The sequence below is a fragment of the Cyrtonyx montezumae genome, unplaced genomic scaffold, assembly GCF_038088225.1.
Source record: "Cyrtonyx montezumae isolate F1298 unplaced genomic scaffold, pur_monq_1.0 scaffold_32, whole genome shotgun sequence".
NCBI lineage: Eukaryota > Metazoa > Chordata > Aves > Galliformes > Odontophoridae > Cyrtonyx > Cyrtonyx montezumae.
In genome coordinates, this window is record NW_027072037.1 from 2,106,228 (window position 1) to 2,133,681 (window position 27,454).

Sequence of the window (27,454 nt, forward strand, 5' to 3'; positions counted from 1 at the left end):
TTTTCTTTCTCATTAAGGACTGCATATGTATTTTCCCTTAGTAGGGAATATTTATATTTACACGCAGAAAGCTTTATATGCACATATATAAAGATGTGTTTGTGTTTAGCTAGATGGAGAGATAGACTCATTCGAGCAAAATTATACTAGAAATGCAGTTCATTCGGGGATATTTAAATCATTGGGAATTTGGCAGGGGTCGGGCCCTGATTATTTTCTTTAGGCTTGGATGACAAGTGATTGCAAATGGGAGCGCTGGCAAGTGTGCTGAGATCTAATCGCCCCGTGTAGCCGAGCTCCAGCCGATCCCAGCTCACTGCTTCAGGAGGAGGAACCGATGCTCTCTCCCAGCAAATCCCCGCCGTGTCGGTGCTGCTGGGAGCACCGGGAGTGATGGGATCCGGGGAGGGAGAAGGGAGTTTCGTTGCATAAGGTGGAGTGAGGAAGAAAGGAGGAGAGGGTGGTGGCGGTGTGTGAAAAATCATCTTAAGGACTTTCCCTCCGTCTTAGAGAAAATCCCATCCAATTATAGCATTACTGGAAAGAACCAAACGCTGAGGCTTTCAAAGGAGGGGATTTCTCTGTCTTTTCAAGTGAAATTGCTCACACTGCAGACGGGAACACACACGCACACGTACACTCACACAAACCCTGAGACATCAGCCCCGGCGCGGGGGTCCCGGCGAAACGCAAACGGGGAGGAAGGGGCTGACACGCATCCCTCGCAGGGGTCGAGCTAATCTCCCCTCCTTTTGTTCCTGGGGAGAGACTTAAACATCCCCCAGAGCCTCTGCCCCTCCCACCAGGAAGCACCAGGCAACTTCACCTGAAGGGACACATTCAGCCACTCTCCCTTTTCCTCTCAGCCCCGCAGCTGCTGGCGGGGCAGGATGGAGATAATCCACTTTGTCATAGGCACACACACACACACACACACACACACACACACACACACACGAGAGGGATCACACTGATTCCTTCGGCAGGCAGGCAGCATTGCCACTTGCTCTGACACCAACCGTTTTTAATCATGCTGATAAAAAGGCACTTGGGCGTATGATAGCTACTCCCAGAGCCGGGAACTACTGTAGATTAATTACCTTTTATCAGCAGTACCATTGAACTAGTGCCCTTTGAGGGACAAATTCTGTTAGAGTCAGGAAAAAAAAGCTGCTATGGGCTGTCTGGGTTCTGGACTTCTTGCTCAAATCAGCCTCATTTTCTCCCAAGAGTGGTTTTTAGGGCCTGATGTCAAACCCTGGCTGAGCTCCACCGTGCAGGTCTGTTGGGCTCCATCCCATTCACATCTTTTCCAAATACTGGGACCAGCACTCAGACCTGTGTTTCAGGGTTAGGAGGATTTTGCTTTCAGTGGGTTCATGGTTGGACTAGGTGGTCTCAGAGGTATTTTCCAGCCTTAATGATTCCATGATTCTATGATTGCAGCATCGCCTTGGCTTCTTTGCTCTTGGCACTGCTCATGGAGAAGCTCTCAGTTGTGGATCTCCAGTGGTGGGGGCATCAAACCTCAGTCCTGGTGGAGTGACAACCTGCCATGGTGCCCAGCAGAGTGACCACCAGATTTATTATGACTTCCCAGACTACAGATGTCCAATTCCTGCTCCCATATCCTTGGCTGCTTCTACGTCCAACAGAGCAAAGAAAACCTGAGCTACACAGCTGACTGAAGGCTGTAGCCTATGGTAGATGGTATGGACTGCATTTGGTGCTGTACTTTTCTCTGTTTCAGATCCCATTTCCACTCGGTGCCCTAGGTATCCAGGTGGTTGAAGTTAAACTACAGGCTGTCACCTCTTCTCTGTGCTCTGAGATTCTCAGCTCTGTAGGCTGCAAGTTGTCCCCATCTACAAATGGGCAGCACACGTGTGACAGTGCCTAAAACCTCTGACCCATCTGGCCAGGTAATTCTGTGCCAATGATGGACTGGGATTTTGTTTGCTCCCTGTTTCCCATCAAAGCATCTCAATACAAAGTTGATGGCACTGCTGCCCTCCAATCACAGTACTCACAGAGAAACGGTTGAAAGCGTGAGGTCCAGAACTGGGGGTGGGAAGGATTAAGACACAAGGCCTGTGTAATGGAAGCAGAGCACCGAAAGAGCTGCAGTGCACTGCACAAGATCTACTGCAGGGCAGAGCAGATGGATATTCCTTCATTTTATACTCGGGAGCTTCTGTCACCTCACCTTTGGGGAAGGAGACGTCTGTTCAGGAGGAGGGTTCCTTTCTCATGTTGTGTGTGCTTGCAGCATCACTGATCTGCCTTAGAGGAGCTCACACCTTTGGTGGTGAAACCAAGCCTTGAATTGGCAGTGGGGCCGTGCTCTTGCCACCAGTCCATGCTGTGTTGCTGTGCCTGAGATGGTCAATTTGGCAGGACAGACCTCCCCCTCTAGGGCCCGACTAACAGCAAGGCTCGGGGTGAAAACAGATGCTCCCTGACACTTTTCCCTGCTTCCTTCCTGCATCCCTGCCCCTCATGTCCCCATCCCTGATCACCTGCATGCCCGTGTCCCGCAGGAGGTAGGAGAAAGCCTCTCACCGTGTAGCTCTGTCCCACCTAGTGGTACAGCAGGAGAACAGACGTGAAAACAGCTCAAAAACGCTGGCAGTGCTGCAGCACCAAGGCTTTGATTTCCTTTCCTCACTACTCAAGAGCCTGGAGAGCCCCAAGTGCTGAGGGGCTTGTCTCGGTGGTGGGCTGTCCTGAGGGTAGGGTTCTGGCCTTGGGGTGAATCTTGGGTGTTATCTCTTCTCTGTCCTCTTTCTTTCAGCTCTCAGAAGGCTCAGTGCTCTAGGACAGTGCCACTGAGCAGCCAGGTCCTTGTCACTTGTGCATCACACAGCAGCACAGGGGCAGTGGGATGCCAACACACCCTGCCCCAACGAAAGTAGGTACTGTCATGGTTTTATATGGCTTTATATCAAAGCAGGCAGGGAAAATATCCTCCAGGAATGATGGTAACAACTTGTCACTTCCTACTAAACCCACTGAGTTTGTCACCTTCTGCAGAGCCCCTGTGGACGGGGACAAAAGGAATGCTTGGTGGGTCCTGACAGTGAGGAAGGCTTTTCGTGAGGCTCTTCCTTGTAGGACGTGTTTTGGGAAAAACAAAAAAAACCCAAACAATTTTATCTGAAGGCAACCTTAACTCGATGAGGATGTAAGGAGCAATCCTGCTTTTCCTGGCACATGAGGACTCCAGATATAATTCCAATCAGGGACTGAAGGATCAGGTCAGTGGAAATTTTCCCTCGAGGACTTGAATTCAATAAACGTTATCCTTACCTGAGCTCTGTGTGTGAGATGTGCGTTTTACTTATGTCGAATTTCTCTAGGCCAGATTCAGATTAAAAAAACCCTATTAATTATAAGTGGAAGCTGATAATCTCCGAGGGCTCGAACCTGCTATTATATATACAAATAACCATAGGGCGGTGCAGGCTTAGATGGTGGTAACTGAACACAATGAAATCCTTCCAAGGGAGTAATAATTAATTTCCATTAATCATTTTAATTGACAGAACATTTTTTCTTCGGGGTGGATGGTCCTGCATCCCTTTCTGGAGACATCCATCTATCCGTGTCTCAGCATCCGAAAGGGGGACTGCAACTTGTGAATGTTACAAACCCAAAGGGAGCTCTCAGCTGTGGAAGTGAAATTCCTCCAATGGGCACAACCAAACGGCCTTTGGGGGTCCCAGTCTCCTTCAGCCACCACTCATTATACACAGAGACAACCCAGACAGCTACCTGCCTGGTTCTAGAAGGGTTAAGCCTCATCATTAACTGTCAGTACTGCAACAAACATCACTACAAATCTTAGAATCATCAAATCTTTAAGGCTGGAGAAGACCTCAAAGATCCCCAAATCCAACACCAGCCCATCCCCACTGACCACGTCCCTCAGTGCCAAATCTCCAGGTTTCCTGAACACCTCCAGGGTGACCCCACCACCTCCCTGGGCAGCCTGTGCCAGTGCATCACCACTCCTTCAGAGACAAAACTGTACCTGATACCCAACCAGAACCTCCCCTGGTGTAGCCTGAGGCCATTCCTCATGTCCTATTGCTGTTACCTGGGAGCAGAGGCAGACCCCCACCTCACTACACCCTCCTTTCAGGGAGTTGTAGGGAGAGATAAGGTCTCCCCTGAGCCCTCTCTTTGGGGAAAAGATTCCCACTAAAGTCACCCTCAGGATAAGAACTGGCTTTAAAATCGTAACGTCTTTAGTTTGCTCCATGCAATTCCTCTTTACAGAAGTGAATTTGGGGGATATACATTCCAATAATAATAATAATAATAATAAAATAATGAGGATCTCAAGCACTTGTGAAACAGAAAGATCAATAACAGAAACAGTTATTTACTAAACCACTGAATCAGTGATGCTGCAGTTTTCTAGTCGCATTCTTACAAACCATTCAAGCAACCTCTTTGAGAAGGGCCTGGCACAACTCCTCACTCTTGCTGCAGGTGAAAAGAAAAGAAATTCAAATTGAAAACAGTTTCAGTCCTCTGTGAATGCGCTCCTAATGCCGCTCTTTGAAACGCAGCGATGCTATCGCTCTGGAGGAACGTCGGGGTTTAGCCTTGTGCTTGCAAATCAATACGCAGCTTAAACAGGGATTACTCTGTGCTGCTGAGGAGTGCAAGACTGGAAAACTACCCAGACTGGAGTGACTTCTCCTTGAGCATGGAGTAAGGCTGATTGAGACACCTTAAAAGCAGTAAGTGCGATGTAGGGTGCAATGTGAAAGCCTGGGAGCATCCTCTGGAATTGCCCAGTGTTGCTGTGGTGCCCTGGTGGGAAGTTTCCAAACTCCTTTGTAATGTGCTTTGAAAGTGAAGAGAATCAAGACTGTTGGATTGCCTGCTGGTTTGATGTCAGATTTCTTTTCCAGCAGCTCAGGATGGAATACCACGATGGCAAAAGTCGTTATGGAAATGACCAAAAATGGCTCTCATTGGCAAAGCGTTGGCAGGGGGTTGCCTGGTGTTTCTGTAGTAGAAGACACTGGTGCCATGAGAAAAAACTTTATTGCCAATCAACAGGAAGGAAAGATCTTCCCGAGCTCAGAGAGGGAAAAAGAAGAGGCAGATTTGGCTGAGCAAGTTAAAAAATAATTAACAACAACAACAACAACAACAAAAGCACGAAAAACCCCACCAAAATCTCACCAAGGTGCTAAAACCTCAGCCAAGTGAGGTGTTGACAAGGGATCCGAGTGGAGAAATAAACAGAAAGGAGCTCTCCCTTGCAGAGCTTGAATGACAAAGAGGAAAACAGCGCCTGGAGAGTGTCTCTTACCATTTTCATCACAAAAGCTGATGGTGGGGGGGAGGTTTTAATACGGCAACAAGTCTGACTTTCTCTCTCTTTCTCCCTCCTTTCTTCTTTTCCTCCCTCTTATAAACAGAGAGGACAAGAGGTCATATCCCCAGGCTTTAAAGAGACACTTCTTCCCCTTCGAGGGAGGGTGGATGTTCTTTCAGTCTGTTTACAAATTAGTCCCAGTTATGATGTCTTAATGTAGTTGCTGGGTGGCCACCTGTCCCGGACTTTCTTCTGATGACATTACTCATTGTGCAGGAGTGACACCTGCAGATGGTTTCATGCCCAACTCCAAGGTCACCTGGCAAAATGGGGCAAAGTGCTAGGACTTGGGGTTGAGGTGAGATGCTTGTGCCCGTTTTGCTTTATCACAGGTGTTAGTGAAGACTGAAGAGGAGCGTGTGGGTCTGCAAAATGCGTGGGATGGTTTCGGTGAGGAATGGCTGTGGTCTTGTGTGGGATCATGTGCTGAGTGCTGTTAGGATGCAAGGAGCACTCTACGTGAAGCCACATTGCTCCAATTCGCTTTCAACCTCACATTTGCAGATCAAGCTTGGGCTCTTTCATTCTTCATACCACTTTAAAAGTTGTTTCCAAGCTCTGGACATGAAGTGACATGGCCTATGCAGCAATTTAGTTCAGTGGGAAATGGTTCTACAGCGATGCTGGGTGTCCCCTCTGCCTTCCTCCTTCCTACATGAGCTCTCGGGTGGCAAATAAATGTTGAGTTCACATTGCAGCCCTTTTCTCCCAGGGGGAAAGGAGGAGAAATGCAGTAATAAGGTCTTTCTTCCTTACCTGTACACTTATTTTCATACAACTTAATCACTCTGAAACTTTTATCTTTCTGCCAAATTTGGCTGGGATTGGCTGAGGGGTTCAGAAGTTGGAGGGGAGGAAATGAGCGGATAGAGACGTACAACATAATCAGCTAAACCAAGTTTCCCAAGGAAAACTAGACTTCAAATGCACTGCATCCCTTTACAAGTCTTGCAAGAGCACTCACAAACCCCAGTCATGAGCCAGAACCCCCCAGTGCCAGGCACTGTATGAACATATTCCTTAACACAATCCTTTCCCCAGGCCAGTGCTCAGGAGTTTAAAACAAGAACTTGAAGGCACATAAGGTTGGCAAGCACCAACTTTTCAATATGAATGTAGAGCAACTCCCTTAATGTGGGTTGCATTTGGCTGGATTCAGCAAGAGTACAGAGCTGGACTCTGCTGGAGTTGATTTTTTTCATGGGAATGGCAAGGAAATCTCAGGGTTTGGAGAACTCTGCCTCCTAACAGCCTTGCTTGGCTTCGATCCTACCCAGAAACCCCATTGGCTCTGCAGAGTAAGAAGGGTATGAAAAATGCAGGGCTTGGCCCCATTGGCAGCTGTACAAATTTTTTTTTCCTCCAAGAAAAAGGAGGAAAACCAAGCACTTTTCTACCTGCAACCAAGTCGTGTAGAAAAAGTGCTCGTGTCTTCACAGGGCACAGGGTCTCTTGTATGCCATTGCCCTGCTGGTTTTGCACCAGGGATGAGCTGGTCCTGCATCTGCAAACATGTCTTTACCTGCTAGCACATACTAAAACCTGGATGATTCAGTGCATTGTATATCATTTCTCTTTTTAGAGAGCTATGGGGCTGTGGTTCCTTGTGGCCCTGAGGTTCCTTGTGGCCCTGACTCATTGATTTTGGGCATCATTTCCCAGGCACCAGAGGTACCCTATGGCTGTGTTCCCACAGTAGGTGATATCCATACAATTTCAGGGAGATTTGTGTTGATTCAGAAGTCTGGCTCTTCTGGAAGCATTCAGCTCATCAGTTCCCAGCCTTGCAGTTCCCAGCACAGGGATTGCTCTGCTCCCAGCCCTGAGATGTGGTGGCAATGATGCCTTGCATCAACACCTGCCTGAGGACTGGGACCTTCAGCTGCCATCTAGGAAAGTCCTGCAGACAGCTCCATTCCTCTCTTGAGATGCTTCCTCCTCTCCCTCCATGTACTCTGACTCAGATCTAAAGCTGCACAGGTCTCAGCCTGTAGGTGCAGCACACATCGAGCAATTGACTCTGCAGGCACCAGGAGTCAGCTCTTTCTGCCTCTGTTTCCTCCTCCCCAAACTTGTGAGGTTTTTAGAAATCAAACACATTCGTAGTCATGAGTTTCTTTCTAGTTTCCAATCTTTTAAAACAGACAGGGAAGATGTTTTCAGAAATGTTTGATTCACTGTGAAACTTGCTGTAGGTCTGCACAAAATAACATGACTCCAGGAGCTGGAGTGTTGAGAAGAAAGAAAAGTCCCCACTAAGTACTGATATACGTGCTGATTTAATTTAGAAATACAGACCTGTGAAGAAGTCGGGCATGAGATGGAGAAAGTGACAACTGTATTCAGAATGGATAGGCAAGACTAGTCATAAAGAAAATGAATTTTTGTAAGCAATTCTGTTAGCATGCAGCCCCCACTGTTTTCTTTTACAGTTCTAACTGAAACTGTTTTGCAGAGATGAAGGCTGGGGGCAACTGGACCAAGTCCCCACTGTCCAGCTGAGCATGGCCACTGCTGGAAAGTGGGGGAGGGATCTGCTGTGGGAGAGGACAAACAGCAGTGCTGTGCAAACCCATTCTTTGTCCAGAACGTGCCTGATGATTTCTGCATTGTCTTGAAGCATGATGAAGTCTGGAGCTGCTTAGGATACAAGGGACAGCAAGATTTAGGGTAGTTGACACAACAGTGTTCTCATCTCAGCTAAAGGACTGGAAAATGCCCTGAAGCAAAGGACCTTATGACCTTGTTTAAAACTAGCAAGGATACTTCCCAGTGTAAGGTTACAGCTGAAGAATGGACGTAAGCAGCTTTTTAAGTGAGATGAAGGTGACAAGAAAATACCTTCCTCCTACACTGTTAGGGAAGAAGAGGAAAGTCTGTTGGATTTGTGTGTCAGAAATGTAGCGTTGCCTTGGGTGGTTGGAGGAAATATTCTCCCATGCACCATCAAACACAACATGTCATCATTTGAACCTACCTACTTCAAGAAGCGTTTAGATGAGGTGCTAAGGGATTTGATTTAGTAGTTGGGTAGGGATAGTGATAGGAGGATGGTTGGACAAGATGATCTTGTAGGTCCTTTCCAACCTTATGAACCTATGAACCTACTATGACTGATAGCCTTTTTAATGCTGTTGTCCATCATGAAGGGCGTGATGGAGCAGGGCCAGCTCTGCTCAGTCCCTGCAGTTAATCATTGTTTGCATCCTTGAATAGAAGCAACTCCACATCTCCTTCCTGGAACTGTGGACAACAACCAGCAGAAGGTAAAAAGGGCTCCTCCAGCATTTTTAAGCTTTCTGCATCATCTTGGATGTAAAGTGGTGGCCTGCCACCTCCTTTAGGACCATGAGATACGGGCTAGGCTCATATCTCATGCATAGGCTCAATCTCCTATGCATGCCTGGCACGTCAACCTTGTCTTCAGCTAGAAAATTAACAAAAACAAATCAGTCAGCCCCTTTCATGTTTTGTCCTTAACAATATTATTTTATTCCCTGGTCAGATTTGGGTACAAAGATGTGTCAACAGATTTTCTTGTTTGTAGAATCACAGTATCACCAAGGTTGGAAAAGACCTCCAAGGTCATCCAGTCCGACCATCCACCTACAACTAATATTTCCCACTAAACCATGTCCCTCAGTACCACATCTAAATGTTGTTTTCATCTCGAGGGGATGGTGGATCCACCACCTTCCTGGGCAGCCTATTCCAGCCCCTGACCACTCTTTCATTGTTCCTAATATCCAAACTGAGGGTAGACTCCGAAAGCCATCACTACAGCTTTATTCTGTGTGATAGTAATAATAATTCAAAATAGCCATTTGGAATCTGATGACTTTTTAAAACTTGAACTCACTGAGGTTTTCTGAACATCTCTCAGCGACAGTGACAAGTGAGGTCACCGAGGAAAGCTGTAGAGATGTAGGAATACTGTAGGGATGGAAGGAGATTGGGCAGCTATCAGGTGGAGTACTGAGGCCTGGCAGGAGGGACGTGCACATATTGCACCCATGCCCTGTGTTCAAAGAGAAAGACAAAATGTAGTGTTCAAATATGACTCTGGCTCTTCAAAGACATCAGAGTAGTGGTTAACCAGAAAGAGATAGATTCCTCTGTGTCCCAAGGCCCATGGTTTCCCTGGATCACCCAAAGCTTTTCTACCTCAGGAGATAAATAAAGTGGTTAGAATGCAACTGTTGGGCCAACTGTAATCAATCCCATTGATTGCCTGCTTTGTTTAATAGCCAGCTACAAGCTGTGCCCAATTAAATGCTCTTCTTGGGAACGATCTTGAGGGAGATAACCTACTCACATTCAGAAACAATGGGCTGCTTTCTGCCCTGGAATGATATATATATATATTGTCTTCTGCATTTACTGTTACGCTGCTCATGTTTTTGTGATGTGTAAGAATGCATAATTCATTTGGGTATTGAAATAAATTATTGGCTGTTGCTTTCCTTCTATGCCTTGCAGCAGTGGGTTCTGGTGATAAACAGTGTACTGCCAAAAGTCCCCTTATGGGCATCAGAAGTGTAACTGCATCTCACACAGCGTCTAGAACATCACTGCAAACTTTTAGGTGATAATTCCCAACTATTAGTCCAGAAAGTGACTATAAACAAAGGATTTACAGAGTAAAAGGAGGGTCACCAGTGAAATGCTCTGCTACCTCTGTTGCTCTTAGTGTAAGGCAATGTTTGGAGGATTCCCAACGAGGGTGTTGGTCAGCACCAGTCATGGTGCTCTCCATAGCTTTGTGTGCAATTCCTGCTCTGCAGAAAGCAAGCTAACAGGTCAGACCTCTGTGCAGAGTTTGGATCCACGTGTCCCAAGAATGTTCTGGGGTGTGGTTGAGCCCCACATCTCCTGTGCCACAGAGAATCTGAAGGAGCTCAGTCTCACTAGGCAGTGGTTCCCAGTGGGCTACCAGTCACCACCATCCCATCAGAGAAACGTCCTCGCTGGGAACCCTCGCTTCAAGTCACTGTGATTTATTTCTTCTCATCCTCTGATGCCCATCACCTCGCTGGGTCTGCAAAATGCAAACAGCCACCGCCACCTAGTGCCCATGGCAGAGCTCACAGCTCCAAGAAAATTTGGCTTTAGGGGCAACAGCGAAGGACGTAGGAATGGAGGAGACCAGTCAGCCTCAAAGTCACTACACCCGTGTAGGTACATGTGGCATTAGGTTAGGTTTGCATCAGGAGAAAGTGTCGTTGACCGTTGGTTTTCTTTTTCTTGGTCAGGTAGAAAGGGAATATGAGCTTTGATAAAGAGTCCTTAATGGGGACTGACAATGGGGCTTGGATTAGCTCTGGAAAAGATGGGCTGTGTTACAACTCTGTGAATTTCTGTTACCACAGAATATACGAGCACATCTTATTAGAGCCCTGAAGATCCTTTTAGGAAGAAATATGCATTTTTTTTTAGGGGAAATAACTGTAGATGTTTGTACAATAGGCACATGGAACCAGCTGGAGATGTCTTATCTACAGAGAGATATTCTGATGGATTTGGGCATCTCTTGCCTTTCCAGTTCCTACTGTTATCCTTTTGGATCAAGCTTTTCCTGGACATTGCTTTTGATAGGTGGACAGTTGGAACAGATGATCTTAGAGGTCTTTTCCAACCTTAATGGTTCAGTGATTCATAGGTTCATAAGGTTGGAAAGGACCTACAAGATCATCTAGTCCAACCATCCTCCTATCACTATCCCTACCCAACTACTAAATCAAATCCCTTAGCAGGGATTCCACGCTTTCATGACCCATAAATGATTCACATAGCTGCATCAAGCAGTTTCATTCAGCAGACTGTTAAAGTCATTAGTTGAATTGATATAACTACATCTTCAGTGTAAGGGGAGCCCACTATTTTAAAGGACTGTGATTTAAAGGGTCTGCTACCCTGCTGTTTATCCAGCATCTCATGTGATGAGTTACTTTAAGATGGTCCCAACAACAACAAACAACTGTAGTATGAAGCGTAAATGTGGTGGCAATACAAACCATGTTGGAACATCTTCTAGAGGCGCTCTCCATGTCTGAAGTGATCTTGAAAACTGGTGTTAACTCCCGGACCGGTCCCCAGCTGTGAGCTGCCCACCTCCTGGGGCTGGTTGTCTGGAGCTGGTTGGGAAAAGTCTCGTCTGCCAGAAGATGGCACTGCTTCTCCATGGAGCACAGCACGGGAGCAGGTGCATCCCCAATCTGCCCCAGTTCACGCTGCTCCACCTGGGATAAAACCCATCCCCAAAGTGCTCCCAGCGGCCTCGTGGGCTGCTGGCTTGTTGGAAACACAGGTGTAGCTTTATCCAGGTTCTGAACATTCCCATCCTCTGCATAACAAATGCCTCGCATCCCTGATTCCCATATCCTCTCCCTGCAGACACCATCCCAAAGTGGACTATGGGACAAGTGGTGCTGGGGTGAGGGGCTGTGCCAGAAAGACTGGAGAGGAGTGGGACAGCTTTCCTGACCTGGCTGATGGCTGACAGCTATGCTGCTAATACAACCCAGCGTGCCATTCCCATACTCTGTCCCTCCCATTCTCAGCTCTTACTGTATCCATCCTCTCCAGGGCTCAATGCCTCTATGGCTCAACAGTGGAGTGCTATGGGTGTTGGTGACTCCACTGAGATGGCTGGGATGACTTTTACCATCACTCCAGCTCCACCAAGGCCATGGCACTTCTCACTTATATATGTGATGCAAAGCTGTCTCTTATTCTTAATTTCCTGCACCATTTCACATGCCTCATCTCAGTGCTCTGTCTTAAGGAGAAAAGCACTAAAATAAGTGTATCACATCTAGCAAAGGCATTTTTTTTGGCTGATTTTCCTTTCTCTCTATAGTTGCAACCACTGGAGATGTAACAGTACAGATGTGTTTATTCCAGAAGATGGTGGGACCGTGTTTGGAGAAGACCACAGACACCATGGGAACAACTGGAGACTAAGGACTGTTACCCGTTGGTAGATGAGTATTTCCAGATTACGTCGCCATATTTCACGATCTCTTTGTTGAGATCTCTCTCATGGCCAATAGATGGGGCCATTGCCACAGCTACTGCCTTCAGTCTAGCAGAGTAAGTTCAACGAGCGCTCACTGAAAAGTGGTTTCTGAGCTCCTGGGATGAAGGCTTCCCATGGCTGTTGTTATGGAATGCTGCCATGGGGAAAGGTCTGTGCCTGGGGCCACCTTCATCCCTTAGCGACAGACCTGAAGATGTGCAGGAACAAGACTCCTGTTATTCCACTTCTTTTCCATAGTACAAGCCTGTTGGATATCCCAACAAAGCCTGGCGCCCTGGTTCCTCAGAGAAGGCCAGAAGCTTTCCTTATCTACTGAAGCAGAGGATCTCAGGGGCGAACAGCACTGAGCTTTTCCCAGCACCTTCCACACCCAACAGTGCTGAAGGCAATCCATCCGCTGCTTCCCTGTACTCTCCACCTCCAGTGATATAGGCCTGAGAAAATGAATCTATTAATAATGCAGTGACTCAAGGTGCTTTGAAGAGGTCATCAGCTGCTCTTCCTCTATGCACCAGTGAATCACGGGACTCCCAGATCAGCATTTAGCAGCAGCAGCGGTTCCATGAGGATGGTGGAAAATCCCCACATCTGAGGGGAAAATGGAGAAACACCAATTTGAGAGGAAGACAGGAATTCCTCTTTTGTTCCAGTTTCAGCAGTCATTTTCACTCCCGTGTGTACTAAAACCTCAAGACGTAAAAGACAGAAACAAAGACACCCACAGCAGAGTTTTCTTGTTGATTAATTGACCTCATATGTGATGTGATTATTAAGCTAAAGACAGTGGTGCTCTGACTTTGTTTGGCCTGCTAGCTACCATTTGGAGGGTGGATTTCATTCTCCAAGCCTCAGAATTATTACTTATGCCCTGTGAAAATAATTAATAAAGACATCAAAGAATAGCCCCCTCAGCCCAATTTTAATCCAGAGCATACCCAAGTCACCTAGCCATAATGCAGCACCACTAGTCCTATGTTTTCACAAGGTTATCACTAGTCACACTTGTCAAAGCATTTCTGTTTCCAGCCTTGTGCCCATTAACAGCATCACTCTTGTTGCTGAGAAATCCCTGTGCCAGAAAGGAAAGTTCAGCCAGACAAGATGGCCCAGGATGTCTCCACTGCCATGAGATGCCATGAGATGATGATGCTCAAGAGCTAAGACCAGGCTTCCACAGAAAGCTATTCATCAACAACAGGACTTGAAAACAATTTCATATTACTCAATGGGTTACCTCCCACTAATTTTCAACGTGACTTTGCTCAGACCTGCACAGATCCATCATTTACATATAACGTATGCATCTATTATGCATTGCATAAATGCATATGCCTCTGTAAACATCTAGAGAGCACAGATTTAAATGTTCAGCTGAAGAATTGTCCTTTTGTAGAAGACTAAATAGCATTTGTTCCTCCAGAGTAGGGAAAGGAGAGGTTTCAATGAAACCATTCCAGCATCTCAATTTAAAAGTCTTACTGGCTGCCCAAAATAAGAAGAAATGTATCTTCTCTCACTCTGAATATTCAAATCTTGGGTTTTTTGGGGAGAACATACCCATTGTTTTCACTGTAACAAATACAGTACTAACCTAGCTCTTTTCTTCCAAGTCCTGCATCCTGTCTCAAGGCCAACTGGTTCATCCCAAAGCCTCTTCCCAGGCTTTAGGCTTCTATTGTTGGTTTTGGCCAAGGTTGCAAGATCAGATGCTTTCAGCATGAAGACTGCCTTCAGCAGCTCAACATTCATTTATTATAACAGCATCTGCTCTGGTGCACCTATTTCAGTGCTTACCAGCTCAGCTTGGCAGTCACAGACTTCGCAATTGCATGAGCCCTTACAGAATTCAGAATGACTGTGCTTCAAGACAGGACCTGAAGGAAAGGTGGACTAGGTCCAGCCTGCACTAAAAGCTCCAACAGACCTTGGCCCACTCGTGTATACATTTGAGGAATTGAAGCAAGTGGGTATAATAGATGAGAATTACTGTCATCCACCCAACAGCAACATGCACTTGGAGGCTGTGCATGCCTTTGGCTTTTTAACATGTTATGGTGAAAGGAATGAAGGACACACGGATTCCTCTTGGTAGGAAGCCTGATTGCTTCACCTTCTCACTAAACATGGGGTAGCACAGACCCACTCCAGCCTTTTCCTGCCTTCCTTGTGCTGTATGGAAACCCTGCCATAACCCTGTTTGAGCTGGGCCAAGCTTTACACTAATCACAGAGCCACAAAGTCCATCTCAGGTTGGGAAGGATCTCAGGGGGTGTCTGGCTGAGTGAGGGGTGATGACAGATGTCACTGGGGTGCAGATGCTGTGGGGAGATGGATGAGATGGACGAGATGGATGGATGGGAAACACTTGTTCAGTGTGGAGGTGGGATGCGGAAGGAATGTAAGGTTGGAGGAAAGAGGGTCCCTGGGCTGATAAAAAGCTTAACAAAGGGATTAAGAATGGCTTATGCAAGCTGACCATGGTGATCTTTGTGGTTTCCATTGTTTGCCAGGCTCCAGCTCACATTAACGATCAACACTGTGCTTAGGAAACACAAAATCTCCCACCAGATAACCACTGATGCTCTGTGTTGTTCCAGGCTTTTCTGTGTCATTCCCATAGAAAGCACAAGCATGGAGACATGGTCAGGGAGTGGCCAAGAGGTCCGATGGATGCTGAGAACCATTTGGTCTCACTCTTGATTGATGCTGTAGGTATGCTCTGTCATTTCTTGGACCACTGGTGAAATCAGTGTCTTCCTCGAGCAAGGTATCTGAATGTGACAAAACTGTATTTCTTTTCCCTTCCTGGAGCTCCCAAAATGTTCTCATTTCTCCATACCTCCCTGAACTTGCACTAGGAACTGCCTTGGGAGTGCTGAGCTGTGGCTGCTCATAAATCAGGAGTGCAGCGGCATATTAGAGAGTGGATGCTTCACTGGTTAGTCCCTGAACTATGGCCTAATATGTGTGAATGCTGACAATGATTTACAGGCCAGGAGTGGTTTGCATGCTCACACACTCATGGTTGCAGGTGCCAAAATGCCCTTGTGTGCTGACAGCTATGTGCTCCCCTCCATCCCCAGGGGGTCCTGGCACTGGACAAGGGAGGTCCTGCCTCTTTGATCTGGTGCCATCAGCTGTGCAAGGTGAGGGAGAAGAGAAGAGCCACTCACCCCTCTTGTTCCACTTTGAGGTTTAGCAGCAGGGCAGAGGAGGTGAGGGCAGGTAGGTGGTGGGGAATCTGCTGCAGGAGGAATCTGGGGTGAACCCTGCACCCCAGAAAGGGGCCACCGCATCACGTATGAACTCCCACAGTCATTTAGAGATGTCATGCTTTGTCCTGTAATCATGTTTGCCCAACAACCTGAGGCCTGAGCAGTACCTCTGCCACTACATAGTACAGACCAGAGCAGGTTCTTAGTTTGAAGATAAGTAGAATGGTGCAAAGCATAAGCAGGCATCTGCATAGCATCCCTGCTCCAGACAGGTTGGCTACCCCAAACTGACCAGACCTACATAACTAAATGTGATTCCTAGGCAAACTATATTTTCCCCAGAAATGGGTTAGAAAGAAGAAGGTAATTCCAGCAATTACATACTGATTGATCTGTACATACATATTCTGATCCTCAGATATACACAGAAATTAATTTCATGCAAAAATGAAAGCTTGGAGAAATGTTTTGAGTGTTCTGACCACCCAGTGTGTGACTTGTGTACATGCCCCAGTGCTGTGTGATTATTTCTGAACAGCATAAAGAAACAGGAAAGCGTGTCCAGCGTCTGCAGTGCACGCAGCAGAACGTTCTCCTCCTAGCTCCTCTTTGGAAACCTGGCATTGATCCACAAAAGCCAGAAGATGGACAGTAAAATAAACTGGAGAAATGGTGATCAGAGCTCCCTTAGGGATCCCCGGCAGCCATGGAAGGATGCAGATGCAGAACTACAAGGAGTCTGTTTTGTTGCTCTTTCCAAAGTCAAAATTTGCTTTGCATGAGGGTATCATACAGTGGTGTGCAAGCTAATCCATCACTTGAAAGCCACTGGGCCCTGGAAAATTCCCTTCCACAATGCTGTGCTGAATCCAGTCAATTCAAGTCATATTTCCTCGCATTCAGGCAATTCTGCTTGGCTCCATTGAGTCCAGGATGTGAGCAGAAGTCACTGAGTGTCTGCCAAACTTATGTGACCGATTGCTCATGTCCTTGGTGGAAATGCCATGGTAGCTGAGCCCCTTTCACTGACATGGGTCTGTGCTGCTCTCCCTGGCATGAGCAAGAGACTCAGCACAACCAAACCACCCCACAGTCCTCATGGTTCTGGAGCTCAGTAATGGGAGCTCAGATATCTGCTTGGGTAGAGACCCCAGAGCTTGGTTTAGTTGCCTAAATGTGGATATCTAGTGCTATTTGAGGCATCCTGAAGCATTTGGGACTTCCCTACCAGGCTGGCCTGCAGGACACAGGACCTTTGGAAACCTGCTTTTAGGTGGAGTGGCATCTGGGGGTTGCTGGGAGATTCCACAGGGCATTTTAGACATAAGCAGAGACTTTTGCTTAAGCAACTTGAATTGTGCCTCCAGATGTAGACAGCAAAAAAAAAAATATGTTCTTCAGTGTACAGCCAAACCCAAACTCTACTGCTTCTACAAGACAGAGGTTCATCCAAAAGCATCTCACGGTCAGCAGAGTTTAAACTGGCAATGGCAAATGTCAAAAGTACAGCCAAGCTGGTGAATATCTGGTGACTGGGAGGTGGGTCTCCATCTCAGTGTGATTTTCCTGGATGAGAGCTCTGTGACCAGCAATCTCCTGGCTAGCTATGAATGAGCAGCCCTGGGCCCTTGCCAGGCTTGCTGCTGGCCACATAAAGCTCATGTGGAGCACTTAGGAAGTTTTAATATAAAATCTTTTGCTATGGGAAAGTGGCTGACATTCAGAAGGGGAATCACCGAAAATCAGCATCTGGGTAGCTTGACCCGAGTTACTTTTACAGCAACCACACTGGGAAATGACATTGCAAAGAAATGGGTGTTTGAACTTTGATGTTCTTTAGCTGAAAAACACTTCGGGTCTGGAAGAAAGAGATGTGTGGTTGGGGAGTAACCTGGTCATTTGCATCACAATGAAATGCTCTGTGTTGGGCATTTTTGGGGGAGGAGAAATCAGCCTCTATCTTCTCTGGCATCTTCAGGAATTTCAACTTCTATTTTTTATTATTATATATATATATATATTTCAGACAGCACAAAGAAGAGAGCAAGTTCTGAAAGAGTGAGATGGGGAAGCTGGGGACTGGCTGCAGAAAGCAGCAGCACAGTCTGAAGGCACGGGTGCTATTAGAAGTGTCTGCTACGTGGATCAATTGAATTTTATTTTATTCTTTCTATACATGGCAGACATCATCAGCAGAAGACAAGGTAGAATTTAAATCTGAATTAGGTGTCAAGAACGGTTAGCTTTCTCCTTTTTTCTTCTGAGTAAAATATTCTCTGTTCAACTGATTTATTCACTTTGCTGAGCAGGGGAGTTTTAGCTCCCTGGGCACCAGAACTCTTTGCTGGATGTCCCGAGGTCCCTGGCATTCTGTAGGTGACCCCTTCCCACTGCAGCCTGGTCAGTGCTGCTGGGTCTGCAGACGGGTCACACTAATGTTTAACTTCAGTCTGTGTTACTGCATTCAGAGCTCTTTGTTTCCTCACATCTAGATGAGCTTATTCTTACCCTTTCTCAGCAATGGATACACTGACCCCATCTCCTTCCTTGTCTTCCAACAAGTCTGTTCCTTCCATTGTCCTTCACAGGTCTGTTTTTGAGACCTCTCTAGAGGAGCCATGCTGTTGGATTAGATGACCTTTAAAGGTCTCTTCCAACTCAAACAATTCTATGGTTCTATACTCCTGTGTGTATAGAAAGCCTGAGGCAGATTTTGCTAGGAAGAAAGTGCAGATCCCTGCCTTGGGATGAGTAGACAAACCTGAGCTTTTATATATGTTAACAGGACAAATTCTGGAATACAGGATGTAAGCCTCTGCTTCATGTCTGCTGAGCAAAACCAGATGGCAGGTCAATGTCTTGGTTACCTTTAATTTTATGGGATTGGCAATTTTGGCCAAGTCAGAAGGCTCATTGGAATCAACAGGGCTGAGGGCTCTGTCCCACCTAGTGCTCTCACAATGGAGATACCTGTAGCACAAAGACGAGTGGAGGAAGTTCAGTCTGAAACCAGGGCAAAAAGATCCATGCCAGCTTAGGCCAGAAGTCTGAATCTACTCCCTTGCAGAGAAACTACAGGCTGTACACTGTTTTTATGATTGAAGCCCATTTTGTCTCTGGAGACAGGGACTAATTTCTACTGCTGATCCTCTAACCTCATGGCCATGACCTCTCCCCATCATCCATCACAGTGTTCACTGCTTGACGACAAAAAAAGCCGTTGAGGATGAGGTGTTGGTGCCTCTCCAGTCGGGAAGTAGACCTCAACTTCAAAGCCACCCATCTGTGCCCTGGAAGGCCTGAAGTACTTCCCAAGTGACAAGTATCCGCTGGGAGGAACAAACACACCAAGTGTTTGTAGATCATTCTCCTATTACCTCTTACCACCCTAGATGATGACACAAATTCAAGGCGGTTGTTCTTAAGTGGACTTGAAGTATATTGATTGTATTGAGTCATAAGCACCTCGAGGTGGGGAGCCCTTTGTCTGGCCTGTGGGCTGTTATTGTCCAAGATGTGACTATTTTCATCTAGTAGTAAAATGTTTTCCCAGTTTTAGGTTGCCTGGTTGTGTGATTTACCACATACGAAAGTCACTGCAATCTACTGAGAGAGAAGGGAATGTATTAATAGCTTTTCTATAGGGCATAACCCTATATACTAAAGGTTGGTGATTCCTTCCAGCCCCTCTTAGAGACATCTGTCTTGGGATGACACTGGCCATGCTCTGATAGTGACCATCTTGAGAAAGTGGGGCTGGATGCTCAGTTTAGACCAGACATAAAATTAACCCTCGTCCAATTTGAGTAGCTTAGGCTTAAATGCCCATTATTCTCAACAAGCTAAAGTGCTCATTTATCAATGGTACAGAAAAACAAACTGTTAGATCAAGACATAATTATGTAGTTTGACTGCCTGAATGTAGTAAATCAGAAATTTGGACCCAAAATCTCCTCCTTTGACCTTGGCAACATCTAACTTCCCATCTGGATGACTCCAGTGCTCCTAAGGCTCAAAGAATTCACTGTTTTAATGACGTCAAACCAAAAGATACCTTCAAAACGACACCAGAAAATTAAAGATATTCATGAGCAGAATTTGGCTACCTGACTTCAAGGTCCAAAATGGATCTATGCAGACAGAATAGAGTGCAGGGATGAGATACTTGAATTCGGAATCAAGAAGTATGGAGCTGTATGATGCCTGAGCAAAAGGAATGAGAGGGAGTAGTGAGACTCTGAAATCCTACATATTTTTGGCCCTCAGCTTGACTTGGTGCTTAAAAGATGCTGGAGTGATTTGTCCATGTCAGCTTGTATCCATTTCTGTGATATCTGATAGTCATCTGACAGTTGTAAAATGGTCTGGGATTGAACCACCGTTCACACACACATTTTTGCACGTGCACACACGTATGGTTGTATACAGACATAGATATGTATTTATTCATGTTACTAGTCCAGATGTTTCCAACAGTTTGGAGCCTAGCATTCCTCCTCTCTGCTGCTCTCCCAACACCAAGCACTTTCCTCGCTCACAGCTGTGAAGCCTGTCACATGCACTGTAGGTACGGAGCATTATCTACACGGGTTTACTCGTTGAACAATGCGAGTAGATGATTAACCATTAAAGCAACAGAATTTGCTGACCCATTAACCACAGAGGAAGGCTCTCTGATTTGCTGAACAATGGGTCCTATACAGAAAGCACCCTGACTTGTCCATCTTGCCAGTGCTGTGCGGATATTGCAATGGAATGGCTCAGTTTGGACTCTGGTGTGGCCAATCCCGTGCCCAAGGCCGATGCTCCCCACGTTTTCATGGGCATCGTGTTGACCTTGGAAAGGAATCCTGCCCCAATCCGTGCTCTGTATCAAACCCCAGGAGGCTTAATAGCTGCCATTCATCCTTCACCCTTGCTTTTGCATGCCATCTGTCTGTGTGTTGCTTTGCTGAGGATGCAGAAATGCAATCCCTGAGATCCGTAGCCACTGTGGCACACAAATTTACTCAGTGGGAGGCATTGGTGAAGCACCCTTCAGTCCTTTCATGAGGCAGAATTAATTGTTCCTTTCTAGCCTATCAGTGCTAATTAATCCCTGCACTGTGTACCTTGCATTTACATGCATTCCCAGCCCAACCATCACTTTTTGTTTTTGCTCTTTGGATCATCCAGTACTAACTGCCTATCGTTTTCCTTGGTGAATGCTGCTAGAAACTCAGAGAAGTGATTTATCCACCTCTCCACTTTCTAAAGAGAAGGAAAATTTGTGATATGATGACATGATGGGGGAAGCTGGTCCATCAGGATGTCACCAAAGTCATGATGAGACAGATACCAAACGCTGTGGTATATTCCTCAGGCTCGTACAGGGATGTGGGATGGGTGAATGTTCTGCAAGCTGTACATTTGTCAAATGAGATATCCCTCTGCCTATCTTGGGGTTCTAGGGAACAGTTCCCCAAAAGAAGTTTCCAAACAGAAAGTTGTTCCCCAAAGTCAGAACTGTGTGTGGGATTCTCAAAGGTATCTGAGAGCTGTTGGAGAGGACTTGGTGTCACATGCTCTCAAATGGCCTAAGTTACTCGTATTAAATAATTTGTTTCTATGTATGGATCGTACAGATTACATCTAAACTGACTAAAATGAGAGCTCAGATGTGTAAAGGAGAATTGCCTCCTAGACCCCATTGCTTGTGTTGTGTAGATCACCAACAGCTGTATTGGAAGCCTGCTGTAAGGGTCTGTCTGTCACTGATGGAGATGTCTACACTGGAGACATCTACACAAAACTCAGTGAATCTCATTTGGATGGAAATCATATTGTCCAAACATATATCAACTGGTGGATTTGGGGCCAGTTCTGGAGAGATCCAGTTGGTATATCAAGGGATGAGGATTCTGCCCTGTAAAGTGCACTTGGATAAAAACTTATCAGTGTGGATGGACCTTGCTTTTCAGTTCTCTGCTTAGCAACTACCTTGGTAGTGCCACACTACAGAAATCAAACAGAAGGCAATGGGCTACAGAGAGGGAAGAGACCAGAGGGAAACAGAGAGATGATGTTGCTCAACTTAACACCATTTCAAGGAGTACATGCTACAATTATGCCTTTTTATCATGACAGTGTCCCACCATCAGTGATAGCTGAATGCCTAAATATGAAGGCATCACACAGTTCAGCCTTGAGTCATGGCAACGGCTGTATTTGGAGACCACCCTAGCTGCACCAGCAAGCTCAGTACTGATATTCACATTTTCCCCAGGAGTGAGTTACCTATTGAGAGCTGGCATTTTTATTCTGTCTGCTGCTTTAGATGGAAAGAAGTGGTAAAGGATTTCAGAGATGTGGTGAGCTGGAATAAGGTTTGCAAGAGCCTGAGCAGCAGCTGGCAAATTGCAAAATGATTATTTCATCATCCTGGCTGTGCAGGGAGGTATTAAACATTGAACAAGCAGGCAGAGAGACGGACTAGCAGCTGACAGGTAGCATAGCATACATGATCCTTTACTTAGACAGTCCTAACCCGAGGAACATTTAAGTCTTTACAAGCAACCTGGGTGTCCAAGCTCCCTTTGCAATGAAAATACTCAGTGTAGTCAGCGGGGTGGGATTCAAGTGTCCAAACATGGTCATCTAGTGCTGTCTGAGATGCCCTGCAGCTGCAAAAGACACAGGTCTCTATTTATTTCTACATAATTTCTGCCAGGCCCACCTGGATGCCTGCGTTGTCCACCAGCAGACATAGGACACTTGTGTGGAGACCTCTGAATGGAGATGCTTGGGTCCCACCAATAGGTTCTGTGCTTTGCCCAACAACCATCCAGGAACATCGTGGGACCAGTGCCATAGCCACAATGCTGACTTCTGAGCTTGAGTTCTCTTTCCAAATGCTCCCATTGCTCATGGGAATGGAGACTCTCTGATGGGAAACTTCTTCCAGCTGGGGGCTCACAAGCCAAAATCTGGCACCCTTCTCATGCCCAACTCCCAGACTCTCTGGCTGAGGACCAGACAGACAACAGCCTTGAAGACAATGACATTTCAGTTGCAGCAATAAATCATAAGCCTGCTTCGCTAATCTTTAAAAGGAAACTAGACACTGTCAAATAAAACCCTTTTATTAGCAAGAAATGTCCCAAAAGTGAAATAACATGACCAAAATCACCTTTCGTCTAAAAATAAAAGCAAAGAGAGAATTTCAGCAGTGCTGGAAAATACCCGACACAGGTTCAATGGGTGGGCTTGATATTGTGACTACAAAAATATTTTTGCTCAGTTTGTTTCTGGCTGTTTTGCAGCTGACGGGTTGCCAGATCTCATGGCTGGATTCCTTCTGCATCGGCACTCATTAAGATGGGTTTGCTAGCTAATCTGCAAGGCATGAATAGATGGCAGTGCTGCAGCACTCAGGAAATGACCCCCTAGTAAATATCCTAGACATATTCCACTGTTCTGAGACATCTCAACTCAGGCACAGGTAGTGAGTGGTTTGGGATCACGCTCGTGGCAACTCTCCACAAAACTCAAGCAGCCTCGGCGTGGGGTGAAGAGAGGTGAAGATGGGGATCATGAACCCAAAAAAGGGGAATGAAAAGTGGAGACAGAAGTGAGTCCAGAGACCATTGCAGGGAATGTTTCTTTTCTTTTTCTTTTCTTTTCTTTTCTTTTCTTTTCTTTTCTTTTCTTTTCTTTTCTTTTCTTTTCTTTTCTTTTCTTTTCTTTTCTTTTCTTTTCTTTTCTTTTCTTTTCTTTTCTTTTCTTTTCTTTTCTTTTCTTTTCTTTTCTTTTCTTTTCTTTTCTTTTCTTTTCTTTTCTTTTCTTTTCTTTTCTTTTCTTTTCTTTTCTTTTCTTTTCTTTTCTTTTTCCCACAGATATTTTTTTCTACCTTTTTTTCCAGCACAGTGAATAACTTTGGTCCCTCCCAAATCTCAATTTCTGGAAAATTCAATATCCATTCCAAAAAAAGAAAAAGAAAAGAAAAAGAAGAAAAGAAAAGGAAAAAAGAAAAGGAAAATGAAAAGGAAAGGAAAAAGAGAATAAAAGAAAACATATACTATCCCACTATCCAGATCTACTCTTCATCCACTGTTGTTATGTCTTGTTCTTTGTCATGTTAAAAAATGAACTAGCATCCTGTATCCCTTTGCAGTGAAGCCAATGGAGAGGGCTGGATTCAAGTGAGTTTCTCCAGCCCCTTCCACCCACACATGCTCTGTTCTTTCCTTCCTTCCTATGACCACTCACTGACATTCATAGAATTACAGAATCACTCAGGTTGGAAAAGACCTTAAAGATCATCGAGTCCAGCCACACATTTAACACACACCATCCTATCCCAACCACATCTGGGCCCGTGCATAAGGGCAGTCCAGGAAAAGCAGATGCTATGGACTGTCCTTTACCAGCAAGGAAAAAAAGATGATGATGATGCTGACAGCAATGATGATAAAACAAGTGCAGTGGTTACTTAGGGGAACGGTAAATATCTCATTGTGGATGGCAATGGGACTGGTATGGTTAGAAAATGTGGACACCACATATTACAAAACTTCAGCTGAAAATGCTGCAGGATCCCATGGGATTTTTTCTCAGGAGGGTTTACACACTTCTTGACACCTCCCTCTGAGGGGACAGTGGTGTCTACTTCCAGGACACACAAACAAGGTCTTGTTGGGCTCCAGAAATGCAATTTCTCACTTTTCTCTCTCTGTTTTTATTTTCTCCTCTCCCTTCCCCTCCCCCCACCCCCCCCCCTCCCCTGAAAACACATTATTATATCTCCCCCTTTCCCACTCAGGACCCTTGCACAGATAATATATATTCAAGGTGAAAGGCCTTTGACTTGTTCATATCCCTGGTCATTGCCATCCATCCCTACAATAGTGTGTGACCTTAAAGATAGAGGAATAGGTTATCCCAGGGCAACTGTCACCCTAAGGATGAGGTAAACAGAAAGATTTACAGGAGCAGAGTTAATGAGGTCTCCTATGGATCTGTAGGTGGTTACATGAACTCTGCCCTCACAGTAACCCCCACTGTACCATGAGCACCAATTTTACACAGTCTGACAGTGGTAGGACAAGGGGGAATGGTTTTAAAGTAAAAAAGAGGGGAGCTTTGGATTGGATAGGATGTTAGCAACACCCAGAAGGTGGCCAGGTTGAATGGAGCCTTGGGCAGCCTTATCTAGTGAGTGGAAACCCTGCCCATGGCAAGGATTGGGATTGTATGGGCTTTAAAGTCCCTTTTAAACCATTCTATGCTTCTATACACAGTGATATCAGCAAGCTAAAAAGAGCTGCTGAGCTCAGCCAGGGGCCTCTCCCTCCATTGCATGGATTCATGCCCCTCTCATCTATCTGGATGATGATTTTCCTAAGGAAGCAAACTATCAGTAAACACCCTCAAGTACTGGCTGGTAAATCACTGTGTTTTACAGCATGGGCTCAAACAGAATGCAAAGAGTCCCTGCTTGCTTGGTACTATTCCTTCAGACCTAAAGAATACCTCCTGCAGCTCTGTCTAACAAAAAACATTCATTACTAACACGTCTGATTGACATAAAGACAATTAAGGGCCTTACTTTGCATTGGGACTAATTGCATTGAAATTCACTCCAGCCCAGACTATGAAGTCCTTGATTCTCCATGAAGTCACACCAGAAAGGAGCTCATGTTAAGGACGAGTTGATTGTGTTTACTCAAAGGGACTCACTTTGATGTTACTACTGCACTTAAAAAGAAAATCCTTTGCAAGATCGTAGCACAGCTCAGGAACAATGCACACAAAGACGTACTTGGGGTTATTGCCACTGTCAGAACAAGAGCACCAACAGCTCCAGTGTCTCTAGGCTGGTACAGTTTGACTTGGGACTCTAGACTTGACAGTTTGACTTGACTCCAGTTGCACCAGGAAAGGTTCAGGTTGGGTATTAGAAACTTTTTTTGTCTTTGAAAGGGTGGTGATGCACTGGCACAGGCTGCCCAGGGAGGTAATGGAGTCATTGTTCTTGGAGATGTCAAGAACCATGGAGATGTGGCACTGAGGGACATGGTCACTGGGCATGGTGGGGTGGACTGGGGATCTTAGAGATCTCCAAGCTTAGTGATTCTACGTCTCTATTCCATGATCTCCACATGCATGCATTGCTCATACGCCTCTGGAAGAAAGTGTTCAGCAACTGAGCTCCCTCTGTAGAGATGAGCTTGGAGCTTCCTTTAACTGAACTCACCAACAAAGCTTCAAATCAGAGGAAAAGAAGCAAGTGTTCCCAAAGATCACCATTCTTGCAGAAGATGCAGTTCCAGAGTGGTTTTATGGAAGTTTCCTCCTTTTATTTTTTTCTCCCGGTGGAGCAATGGGACAACATAATCATGGAGTCATAGAATATCCCCAATAGGGAAGGGACCCATGAGGACCTTGAGTCCAACTCCTGGCTCCACACAGGACTACCCAAAAATCAGACTGTGTGTGTGAGAGCTAAATGAAAATGAAAATAAAAATAAAAATGAAAATGAAAATAAAAAAATAAAAATAAAAATAAAAATAAATAAAAATAAAAATGAAAATGAAAATAAAAAAATAAAAATAAAAAAAATAAAAATAAAATAAAAATAAAAATAAGGAGCTGATCCTACTGCAGAGTGGCCCTGGCCCAGATGACCTTTTGAGGCCCCTCGTGGACATATTTTATGAAAACTGTCTGACTCTATAGAGAGCAGGTAATGCTCAGAACTGTGTGAGCCTGTCACCGTAGGTCAAGAGTAAGGTGCTTGCTTGTGTTTAATGAACTTCAGCTGCCACGTAACAGGAGCCTGGGGAGCTGGTGGTTAAGTCTCATTTAAAGAATTTTAAAATGGATCCTGTAATCCGTTAAGAGAAGGGATCTCTGATGGGAGTGATATTTAGAGAATCCTATTACTTGTTGAGGTTTGGTAAGGGGCTCTGCTTGGTGTCTGTCCCATGGAAGCTTTGTGCCCAGACCTGATTCCATTTGTTTCCATCACATCAGCTCATTTTGGGGTAGAATCAGAGAGGAAGGAGCAAAAACTCAGCTGGCACAGCTCAATGAGCTATGGCTCATTCTACCAGTGGCAGATGGATCTCAGGGGTCAAAGCTGGTGGCCCCATCTCCTATAACTTAGGGATACACAGACTTACAGCACTGCTGTATCCCTGCATCTCTGCCCTCTATGGAAAGCAATGGCATGATAGGTTCTTTTATGCTTTTTGCCTTCAATAGCTCCAAAGTAACAGACTGCAGTTGGCTTCAGAGCCTTTTCTTCACTTGAAGAGCTGGGGACACACCAGATATGACCTACCAGGTCCAGGCTGCTCCTTGCTTGCAGTGATTTGCACTACCCAGAGCCTGGGGAGATGCTCTCAGACTGGTTCCCAATGGGAACAATTGGGTGTATTTGGGCTACTTTGCTGCCCTCTAAAAAAGGTTGGCCCTGGAGAGCTGGATGCTGGCAGATATAACTCAACAGAATATACAGCAACACAACCAACACAAAGAAGTGCAATACAATAAACACAACACAACAAACAGAGCAACACAACAGACGCAATACAACAAACACAGCAAACACAAACCGACGCATTGCTGAAGTTCAGGGCTGTCCCCAAGGTGATGCCAGCTGCCCAGTGGAAAAGAAGCAAGATCCTGGCTCTGAGCCCATGTGTGATCGCTCAGAGTGAGGAAACACCCTGGAAATCCATGTGATGGTGAAAAAAGAGTAACTGGAAATTGCATGGTGTGGTCCCAGGGATGGTGGAATAACCAAAAACCCGTGGGCA